At 39.2% G+C, this 11,741-nt stretch overlaps 1 protein-coding gene across 1 annotated transcript in view; it reads right to left on the reverse strand.

Annotated features, from left to right (window-relative positions):
• MACC1 (MET transcriptional regulator MACC1) overlaps positions 1 to 1,047 on the reverse strand; it is a 65,175-nt gene extending 64,128 nt beyond the window's left edge. The window contains exon 1 of the mRNA XM_036877275.2: positions 536 to 1,047. The gene's annotated coding sequence lies outside the window, so the exon portion shown is untranslated. The remainder of the gene's footprint in view (positions 1 to 535) is intronic.
• Positions 1,048 to 11,741: the final 10,694 nt, after the last annotated feature.

Genomic DNA, 11,741 nt, shown 5'->3' on the forward strand with positions numbered 1-11,741 from the left:
ACTATGCTAATTTCACTCTATAACCCAGTGAGGGAGGTTTTAAAGCCACTTTAGAAATGAGGAAACTGAGGCTCCACCAGGTGAAACATCTTGCTAAAAGCAGCAGGGCCACTGAATCCAACTTTATCTGACTTGAATGCCCACAGTCTTTTCAACATACCTATCTCCCTGTTGAAATATTTCACATCTTAGGATAATTTCAACCATCTACATATTTGAAGCAAGTGAGAGTGCATTTTTGTGTTTGTTTTTTCCATTTGATTCTGAATGTTGCATGTCTTCCTCCTCTTTTAGACATTATTTTATGCCATGCCATGTCCCAAGGTATTATTCTATTCTAGGTTTTAAAGTTTATTCTAAACAATGTCCCACAAACCCACAGAATATCAATGACCTTCCTTTTCATCCTTTCCAAGCAGGGCTTGGGATGGAAGAAGCATTTAGTTTGTTCAATTGTTCTGGAAATGACAGTTTCCTAGTGTGCACCGTATATATCAAAAGGGAAAAGGATATTAATGTTTTAAAAATAACTTACAGTTGTGGAAATGAGCCTCATCTTCTTTAGTTCAGGAACATTATTTTAGTGAATGGAAATCATTCTACCAAAACCAAAGACTCATCCAAACATGCCTTTCTCTGTGTGCTGTACTTGAACGGCTGCTTCCCGAGCCTCCTGGGACTAGAAGTCCTCTTGGTGTGGCTCCAAGGTTGCCCAACCAGTAACTGTGCCAGACAAGAGAACTACAATGCCCACAATTCAGACTCCTCACCTGAAACCAGGAGAAGAGAGTGGATGGCTACAGTTTCACCCTGAGAAGAAAGGGTATATAGATGGGGGAAAAAAAAATCAGGTGGGTATATCTAACATTTTGTAAATAGGGACCTATTTCCATAAAGAGAAACAAAAGCAGTTTGATGTTTGCCAAAGAATTAGAAGGCTCCCTAGGTGCTGGCAAGAACTAAAAAACTTCATGCAGACAAATCCTCATGCAGCAGTGGAACCTGCCCCACCAGATTCTCTCTCAGTGATTCAGAGCTGAGCATGCGTTGCTGCCCCAAGGAGCAGGTGAACAATGACTTCCCAGGGGAGGCCTGACAGCCTCTGGGTCCTCCTGCATCAGCACTATGGCTGTCATTCAAAGACGCTACTGGTACGATGGGGACCTTTTACCCCTCATCTTCCAAAATACCCTGGATTTTTTTAAATGTGAAAGTTTGAGCAACATGGAAGCTCGTTGACATTTCCTTCCATTTTCCTCTCCCTTTCCTGATTTTTGTGTTTTTCTTCTGTACATCCCAGTTCTATTTCTGACTGTTTAAAATTCAAGAACAAGAAAATTGGAGGGAAAAGGGGAAAAAGAAATGTTTAAAACTGGGTGAAATGAAAGGTGCAATAATTGTTTCACTTCTTTGCAACACCAGGAACAGTGATTGTTACAGACGAACAAACAAAAACTGAGAAATGTGTGTCCTCTATTTGTTCATACAGTGTCTCTCTCTAGGCTTTTATTTCCTGTTAGACACAGACCAGAAAATGGATATAGACAAGCCCTGGCTTGGACTCGGCCCAAAAAGATAATGGGAAGATTCATCTAAAGTAAATAGATGGCAGAATGGTGACCACGGAGAAATGTCTTTTTCCTGTTCTGTACTTTCTCTCCCTCCTTCCTACATGCCCCTCCCTGAGAAATACTGGGGCTTCACGCACCTGTGCTACTGAACGCACCCAGGGTCCCCAAAGTCTCCTCGTGGGTTACCCCACAGTCCAGACTGAGCTCTTCTGTTTTCCTTTGTCACATGTTAATCTCAGTCTCAAACTCAATCTCCTGACTAGAACCTAACTTTCCATTATGTCATTAAAATTCCTTCCAAAACAAATGGTTCTCTGCTTCTCCAAATCCTACAAATTTTGTTCTCCATGCTGTTTCTTCTCCCTAAATTATTCTTTGCCCACCTTTAAATGTTCAGGTCTTTCTTTTCTTTCAAATTTTAATGAAAAAACACTCTTCTCCAAGAAGCACCCCCAGTCTGCCCTAATCTGTGGGTGCGGGTGTGTGTGTGTGGGAGGTATTTGAGCACACTCAGAGTTACCTTTCTATTTGAAGGCAAGACCTTATTTTATTCCCACCTCACTAATTCAGATTAATAATCAATGAATGAATAAACATACTAAGTTTAAGCTAGATATTAATACTTAATACCATTTCTATATCTCCCAGAAAATATTTGCATTTAAGGAAATCTCTAAATAACTGTAAGGAATACTGTTATCAGAATCTCCTTGTGGTCTAGTCTGGTGTGGCTTCCACAACCTTTATTTGCAGAAAGGTAGGGTATTAAATCTACCAATCAAAGCCCTGACCATACTCGAAACACTGGCTCTCATGGATCAGCACTAGTTATTTTACCAGCACTGCCTCATGCTGCGCACTTGGCTTTTTAACAGCTTCCCAAGGACTAGCCCTGAGTCCCATCACTGCTCTTGGGGACTTGGCCCTGCCTCCATCTATGGATTTTGATTGCCAGCTCCAGCATTTTGGGCTCCCTTTCCTTATAATCTAAACTCTTGGCTCTCAAATCACAACTCTACACTTTGGACTCCTTTAAATAGCTCTTACTGATCTCTTCCACCCAGGAAAGGGAATCCTCTCACAGATGTTAGTTCCTCACACCTCTGCTTCTGTGGGATTCTCCCAGCCCTCACACACTCTACTGCATCATCTAGCTGTCAGTCACTGCGGAAGAAGTAAACCTTCTAGATCCTGCTGACACACAATGAGATTTCTGTGGACCATCAGACAAAAAGCAGTCTGGTGGGGGTGACTGTTTTCTGGAAAGTCTTCCCAACTCTGCTCTATCACATCGTAAGGATTGTTAGCCCCTTAGCTTGCCTGTGTGAACATAATTTAAGTTATCTGGAGTTGAACATGGAATTCATCCTCAACACATACCTCACAGTCATTTCCTTGAGAAAGTCTTTTCTGACTCCTTTACCCCTTACTTGCTCCCTTACATGTTTCTTGTGCTAATTTATGCAGTTATCTGGCTGGGTTGATATTTTGTTCATGCTAATCCAAGATGTCTTCATTTATCCCCTGAAATCATTATTTCTTATGGCCATGAGATTTACTGTACCTACAAAATAAGTAGAATATGGACTTAACGTTATTTCCCAACAGACAGAAAAGGGGTATAAAAAGCAAGCCAGTGTGTGGAAGAGGAAAGCCAGAGGCTGAGTGGAACTCTAAGAGGGTTTCAGTAGAAACATACTGGGAGATACTGAAGAGCTGAATGTACTGGAAGCAGGGCCTCTGTGTTGAGTCAGACAGTCTATGCCATTGTATGCTTTGCTCAGTTGGGGGAGCTAACCAGGGACTAACTATACCCAAATACTTCAGGGTGAGACTGTGGTGTCAAGAGGGCCAAGATATGCAGAAGCCAGAGATCAGGCAAAGAGGCCACATTATGCCTTTATGAAAAATGGTAAGAATGATCAATCAGGGAATGAATGCCATATTCCAAAAAGGCCTGTTAGTCAAACAGTAGAATCAAACCAGGAAGTCCACAGGAGGTGACTGTCCAGGACCCAGAGAGCATCACATGGGCTTCTGGCTCCCATCTTTCCCCTGTCTCAAGGGATTGTGATCTACTAAATTATGAGTCTCAAATCTTCTCCATCCCATCTACACTGTTACGGTGACAACCAATGTGGAAGCCGAAATACTAGTGACTCATTGTCCTGGCCAGCCTGGTAGATAAGGGAGAAGCAGAGCACTTAAAATGGCTAATCAGACACAGCCATCTGTGGCCTAGAATTAGGAACTGGTGACACAAATGTGCAGGACAAGCGAGAATCTGCTCTTATGGTGAGGCAGCTATGCAAGCAATGTCCTGCTCTGAATGTGGCTGACGCTGACATGGAGAGCAGGGTCCCAGGCACTTGGTGTTGGTCATACAAACTGTGGTTTCTAAGTTAGTAAAAGCAATTAATTGATCCAGTGGCATTATTTTGGCTGCTCTTCTGACTTCACAAGCCATGTGTCTGATTCCCAAACCCTCCCAGTAATTGTGGGACTGGAGTTTGGTGAACTGCTCTTCAAATTAGATCAGCCTAAGTAATTGGCTATTGCTTGGAGCTAAAAACAGATACATATGTGTGACACAGCTCCCACTTCATTATCACAGATATCACCTCTGCCTACCCCATGACAGTTACACTCCATCAGATCAAGGACTGATCTTATTTAATCTCTAATATCCAAAAGTTCCACAGTGCCTAGCCATGATACATATTTGTTGACCTAAATTGAACTGACCAGTAAAATGAGGAAGCCTTACTTAAAGTTCCTTCTAATTTAAAATTCTCTGAACACACGAAAGCTGTTAGCTGCTTATTAACATAGAGGTAATTTTTCTCCTAATGACACAGCTGACTTAGAATCTAGACTTTACCCCTCTCTTTATCTAGTAAAGAGCAGAGCTAGTGATTTCCTGCACCTAGAGGGGGAAATCAAACACAGAAAAAGTGGTTTGAATATGCCCAGGGTGTTACTTAATAGTAAAAGAGGGATTTTCCTGGTATCCTTCAATGACCTATGTGAAGTGTCACCCATGTTTGGTCCCTATAGTACAAACATACCAGAAAGAGTGATAGGAACAGCCATATTCCCCAAATGCTCAGATTTTTCCCAGTATGAGGCTATCTTGGAAAGAGAAAGGCCACATTTGAACCTTAGAAGAAAGTTCCCCTTGGAGTTTTTTTCTCTGTCCTGTTTCAGTATTACCAACTTTCAGACCTCTGGGCAGCCTGTGATATCCGTTTTCTAGGTCACTTTGTCCTTGAGTCATGACCACACTATAATTTCCCAAAAACAGTTATTAACTATGCCATTTACCAGTTAATTTCAGAGAATGCTCAAATCATAGTAAAATGTTAAGGCCAAAGTTAATTTAGGTCAGACTGATCTTATTTCCCTACGTTAGGGAAGTGAGCCAAGCTGTTCTTACAATTTCATATTTTCCTTCATTACACTTCTCTGGCTCCTCACGCAGCCATAGCTGAGTCATCCATGAATGGACCTCCACGGAGCTGTAGTTTAGAAGTTCATCACTGTTTTGTTTTTGTTTTTCATATGATGCTTTCAGAATAACACACAAGGAAATAGTGCCAACTCTTTACATGATCATAAGATGTTTCTATGCTATCTTTTTGCTACTAATCAACAAAGAAAACCTCTGTACAATTCCCTGGAAACCCACTGATCTCATGCCCCATAACCATAACCTAAAGAGTTGTCCATTTGTTGACGCCTCTATATTTTTATTGGTACAACTGACACTTTCATACCAAGATCACTCTTTGGAAAAATCTTCAGTTGTCTTTATACTAACTTCCCTGGAGCTACATGATTTTCCAGAAAATTCCCAAAGTGTGTTTGTCACTAAGTCCTATGTATAGAATTCTGTGTCTCAGGATTAAAATAGTGATTTTGTGTATTCACTAAGTCCTATGTGTAGAATTCTGTGTCTCAGGATTAAAATAGTGATTTTGTGTATACATAGTAGATGTATGGGTGTTTGTGTGGGTGGGTGTATGTATACAAGCATACAAATTAGCTCACCCAATTTAGGAAGACAGAAAATTTACTCTGAATCCTGGTATACCAGATTATGAATTATTTGAAAATTTAGTATCAACTTTTAATTGTATTCTGCAGAACTCAGAATCCAGAATCCAAAACAAAGGGATGGCAGACACTCCTAATTCATCTGCCAATATAGTTTGATAATTTGCTTCAATATATACATGTTTCCTCAGCATTTTAACATTTTGCATAGGAAGACACAAAACATTTGTTAAATTTTAACATCCATTCACATACTGCTATATACTATGGACCCCAGCACTGGAATTTTTCAGAAGTAGTTTATTTTTTCTATCAATTGGAAGTTCTGTAATTAAGTAGAAGTATATTTTATATCCTGGGTATATTGTCTCTTATTTTCTATGTTCCCAACAAGTATTGAACCACAGTGTGCTCTATTCTATAACTTGAGTTTAAGAGATTGAACTCCATACAGACACAGGTAGGTTTACCTACAAGGTGTAAAATCCAGTGTTCTCTGACATAGATGAGAAGGAGGACCCTAAGTCACTTACCCTATAAGGTGACTTACCCTATAAAGATTCCCATCTAGGATGTCAGAATCTCTATGAGTTGCCTGCTCATATTTCCACACGTTCTCCTGGTGCTAACAGGTTCATTCTGAATCTATTTCTTTTCAATTGCTGCCATAACAAGTTACCACAAATTTAGTGGCTTAAGCCATGCAAATTTATTATCTTAGAGTTCTGAAAGTCAGGAGTCTGACACCTGGAGAGACCATACTCTCAGGGAATGAAAACCAAGGTGTCAGTGGTTTCACATTTCTTCCCAGAGATTTTGAGGGGGAATCCATTTCCTTGCTTTCAGTTTCCAGAGGCTGCCCACATTCCTTAGCTTAGGTTTCCCTCCCTCCATCTTTGAAGCCAGCAGCAGCAGGTTGAATCCTCTCAAGTCACATCTTTCTGATGCGGTCATCATTTCTACCTCTCTGTCTCTCTGTCTTTTTCTCTCCCTCACTGATGATAGCTGGGAAAACTTCTCTGCAAAGGACTCGCTGATTACATTGGGACCACCTGGGTAACCCAGAATAATCCCTTCATCTCAAAGTACAGACCCTTAATCATATCTGCAAAGGCCTTTTTGCCTGTCAGGTAACATATTCACTGTTGCCAAGAATTAGGATGTGGAGATCTTGGAGAGGCCATTATTCTGGCTACCACTCCAAGTTCCTGCCTTAGGAAATTCTCTATATTAGTATCCTAAGGATAGAGTTGTTCCTGTATAGGGTTTCCATTGGAGCTAAGAGAAATTTTTTTTGCACACTGGACCAGTGTTAGGTAGCAATATAATTGAAGAGACATAAAGAAAGGCCTTGGGCCCCCCAAAATCACCTGTCTCTGTACTGTCACCCATTATTTTATTGTAACAGACTCATGAGTTAATTCTCAAGAGCAATTAAATTAAACTAATTAAGACCATACTATAGTGGAAATATAACTTAGAGTGGTTCCCCTTGCAAGGATTCATCAGCCACCATTTTAGTGGGGGCTAGTTAATGAAATGGGCAGAGTGGGGGACAGAGGATAAAAGCGACACTAAATTAAGGAGTGGGAGTTTGCCTGCATCGGAAAGATTGCACAAAGTGCCTCTCACATGAAAAGGGAGCATCTTTGCCTTCTCAAGAAAGAATATAGTCACAGATATAATTTTTCATGCCTTGTAACATATGACTCTACTGCCTTCCCTGACCACAGATGACTGATCACAGATAACTGGATTGAAAATTGATGTCCAAGCCAAAGTTGGCCATCTGCAAGCTAGGCCAGGGTTTTTCAAACTGTGTTGTGGGTCATCAATCAATTCATCAACATTTTAAAGTGAAATAGAATGTATGGAAGTGGAATGGAGCAGAATAGATGGAATGGAATGAATAGAATAAAATAGACTAGACTAGATTTGAATGCATTGAAAGAAAAAGGGTCCGTTTAGCTGCATGAAGTATCATTTCAGTATGTATGTGAATATGTGTGTGTGTATGTTTGTTTGGGCCAAATAGAAAACGTTTTCCTTTCTGTGGGCAAATATGAAAGCTATAGGGATAAACAATGGCCTTATGAGATATTTGGCATGAGATCTCTGCCTATTCAGGTTTCTTTTTTAAAATTTTGGATAGTAACTAACTAATCAAATTATCTCTGTTATGGCATGCAAATGAAAAGCTGCAAACAGAATTACAGGCTCTGGAGTGTTGCAAAACCAAGATAAACACCTTAACAGGATGGAAAATAAAAACCACAAACTAGTCAAAAGTTTGAATAATATGCAGAGACCGTGGGAGTAAAGAGCAGCAGGGTGAAAGGCTGGTGACTGGTGCTGATGGTAGAAATAGAGAAAGCAGCAGAGTAAGAGAAAGGCTAGTCACAGGAATGGCAGAATCATAGAGATCAGAAATATTAGACAACCATTTATAAGAGCAAGGCAAGGTGAGCTTTTAGTCATTCTCACATTCAACAAACGTGAGAATTCACATTCACTCAATTAACTGAGTATCTTTTATGTTCCAATGACTAAAAGCTAGGAATGTTACTCAAAGAAAACAGACACAAATCCATGCCCTCATGGAGCCTACATTCTAGGGGATATGTACTAAGAATTATACCCTAAAGTGAGTTCTTCCTTATTGTACAAATGTCACAGTGACTTCCTATGCTCCCTTACTTTGTTTTCTATCCTTCAATACAACCTCATCATTATTATTTCTTGCAACATGAAAGAGCCTAATTAAGGTGGCCCAAATTAGAATTTCATTACGTAGCATTTTGCCTAGGACTGGTTCTAAATGTACAGAAGTCTCATTCTGAAGGATGAAATAAGAGCTTGTCGCTTCCTACAGATGATATTGTGACAAAAAAAAATGAAGTGAATAAAATGAAGATTTCATCATTGTTGTTTTCTTCACTTATTGCAGAATGTTTATTATTTTTAATTAATTTTTCCCCAATAAACTCTTTTTATAAGGAGCTAAGAATTGTTAGTCAAAATTTGCCTAACTCTGTCAGTAGTTCTCAAGGCATAGCTCACCTGCCCTTTCAAGAAACACTCAACATCAATCATCTCTTGTTTTCTTTTGTGTTTCTTTCATATTGTACTTCTTTTTCTCTTTGTAATCCTTCCTTATTCACACATCTCTCAAGTCTCCCCCATTTTACAAAAACAACAAACTTTTTACACCATCTCAAACAACTGTGATAATCTTTGCTTCCCATCATTTCAGCTTTCGACAGAATCTATATACTTGTTTCCAGTTTCCTTATCATCTTAGTCCTCAACCCTTCTGCTTCCATCAAGCTTTCCTTATGGCCTTTTTTTTCTAAATTCAATCGATTTTTTTTTTCAATTTAATCTTCCTTGATCTTTCAGCAGATTTTAACATTTATTTCAGTCAGAATGGTCTAGATTATGCTGCAGTAAAAACTCCAAAACCTCAAGCTCCACATAACCCAGGTTTCTGTCTTGCTCACTCTGCCTGTCCAGTGAGGGTTAGCGGGGGACTCTGCTCATCTTAAATGCTTGGGGACTTCAACCCAAAGAGCAGCCTCTTTTTTGAACTTTGCCTGTTGTCCTGGTAGAAGAAGAGCTCTGGTGAACTTTACATAGGCAAGTGTGAACTGTGCCCAGAATCAACACACATCCTTTTTGCTTATAATTTCTTCAGCCAGAACTAAACACACGGCCACACCTGTGCACAGTGGGCCGGGAGGGAGCTGTTCGCCATGTGCCTGTGGACAGAGTGGAAAGCCACAGGTTTGGATGCAGCTCCTGCAGGGAGGCTCGCTGATCCCTCCATGGAATGTATTCTCCCTCCCTGTCTCAGAGACCACACTTTCTTGATGTTTTTCCTGTCTTGCTCTTCTTTTTCTGTCTTTTCAGGCTGATTCTCCTCTACTCTGCTTGTTCTCACATCTTATCTCTTTCCCTGGGCATCTCATCCTTGCCACGATTTTTATATCTTCTGTGCTGAATGAGTTTAAACTGGTATCAGAGCCCTCCTCTAAGCCCTAAACCCAGACACCCAGATATTCTTTTTTCCATGTTCACTGTCATTACTCATGTTCCTTGCCTAGAATGTAGCAATGGCCTAACTGGCCTGTCCTTATCCACTCCTGATGTTCTTTAATCCATTCTTTACATTGAAAATGGAATGGTTTTTTCCAAAATGTAAATCAATGCCCCCACCTTAAAATTCTCAAGTAACTTTTCCTTCCTATCAAGGGAAAGCTGAAATCCCTATTTGGCCAGTAAGGCCCTTCATAGTCTCTTGAGTCTCTTCCTATCTGTCCGCTCTCATAACACATCACTCTCAACGATTTGCTCTGATCCACAGGAGACTTCTAGTTCCCAGCATTTTCTAGGTTTTCTTTCCCCAAAATATCTTTGCACATTCCCTCTAAATGGAATACTCTCTCCTTCTTTCCCTTTAGATCTTGCCCATCCATGGTAAGCCTTCCTTAGAACATCTACATAAAGTTGCCCCATAAGTTTTGTGACTGATTCATGTTGTTGAGGTGAGTGCCTGAGGCTGGGAGCTGTGTTTGTGTTTCTTCACCATCATTTTCCCAGCTGCTAGCAGAGGGTCTGAGATACAGAAGATGTTTGTTAAACATAGTTTGAATATATGACTGAATGGTAAGCTTTATATTCCTTTTGTATACTAAATTTTAGTGGAAACAAAATTTATATCTTTTTAAAGTTGCTCCAAAAAAAAAAGAGAGTTGGTATGAGGTCCTTATCACTAGGGAAATTTCTGAAGAAATATTTTTTAGGATTAAAGTTTTTGCTGAAATGTACTTATTTATGAGATTATGAGAGATAACCTCACTAACAAAAGACACACAGTTGTTCATCTTTTCCTAATTATATCTCATGGACATTCCTCTAACATTATTCTTAGGGCAGAGACTAGTCACATATCCAGATGGCTGTTGCTGAAAAAGAATAATTAACTGGAACACTATTACAGTGATTTCTCCCCTTTTCATTTCAAAAAAAAATAATGAATTTCCAAAGCCAGAGATTAAAGTCATGGATGTCATATTAAGTAAGTACAGGCCTGCAGATTTCACTGATTTTCTGGGAAATGAAATTAAATAGCCCATGTACAAGTGATTAAGGCAATGTGTCACCCTAAATTTCAAGCTTATAATTTTAGGTAGTCATCCTAAGGACTGATGCTGCCAGTAAGAAGGAAATGATCTGTCTCAACTCAGACATTTATTAACTCCTTCAAGTTTCTAAGGGTCTGTTGGTGGAATTTTAAATGTTGTTTAAAAATAAATGCTGTAAGAAAAAATATATTTCTTCTCACTTAAAGGGTATAATTTGCTTTAAAATTGATAAACCAATTTCTCAGTAATGGACTATGCCCCCAAAATTTTACATTTCTAAGATTCAAATCCATGTTTAAGGTCCATGTGTAATCAGTAAGTCATTTTAAAATGAACATGACTAAAAGAAATTTAATATATGTAAGGAGGACAAAATATCAAATATGTTTGAAACTAAAACCAGAGGGATATTATTCACATTAATTATTCTGTGTAATTAAATTATTTTGAATTTTCCTTAGCACTTTAAAGCATTAAGTTTTTGGAGACATCAAAGTGATTTCGGGTGCTATTATAAAAAGTCACATGCTTCTATTATCTGTAATTATAAAATAGATATCTAAATTTATAAAATAGATTTGCTCCTATTCCATTTATCTTTGCAGAAATATAACAGTTTACTAATTATCTAGGAAGAGCCCTGCTGAATGAGATTTTAACGATGCACAAGTCACTCATAGGTATCGAAAAGCTATTAGAAAGATGCTAGGGGAGAGTCTTACTATTGCAAGGTTACTGAGAATTTTTCAGGTGTAAGTTACCCTTATTTTGCAAATTCATACATCATTTATTTATGTAACACAAAATAATGTATTAGGCACTACAACAGTCACAGAGGACTGAAGTGAATCCTCTCACTGGTTGTACCAGGGTGGACCCAGGGTCTCTGGGCTCTTGATTCAGTGTTCTTTCCACCTTACCATGATGATATTTAATATAATTTTTCTGGAATCACCAATGTTTCAACACT

The sequence above is a fragment of the Manis pentadactyla genome, chromosome 7 (genome assembly GCF_030020395.1).
Source record: "Manis pentadactyla isolate mManPen7 chromosome 7, mManPen7.hap1, whole genome shotgun sequence".
Lineage (NCBI taxonomy): Eukaryota > Metazoa > Chordata > Mammalia > Pholidota > Manidae > Manis > Manis pentadactyla.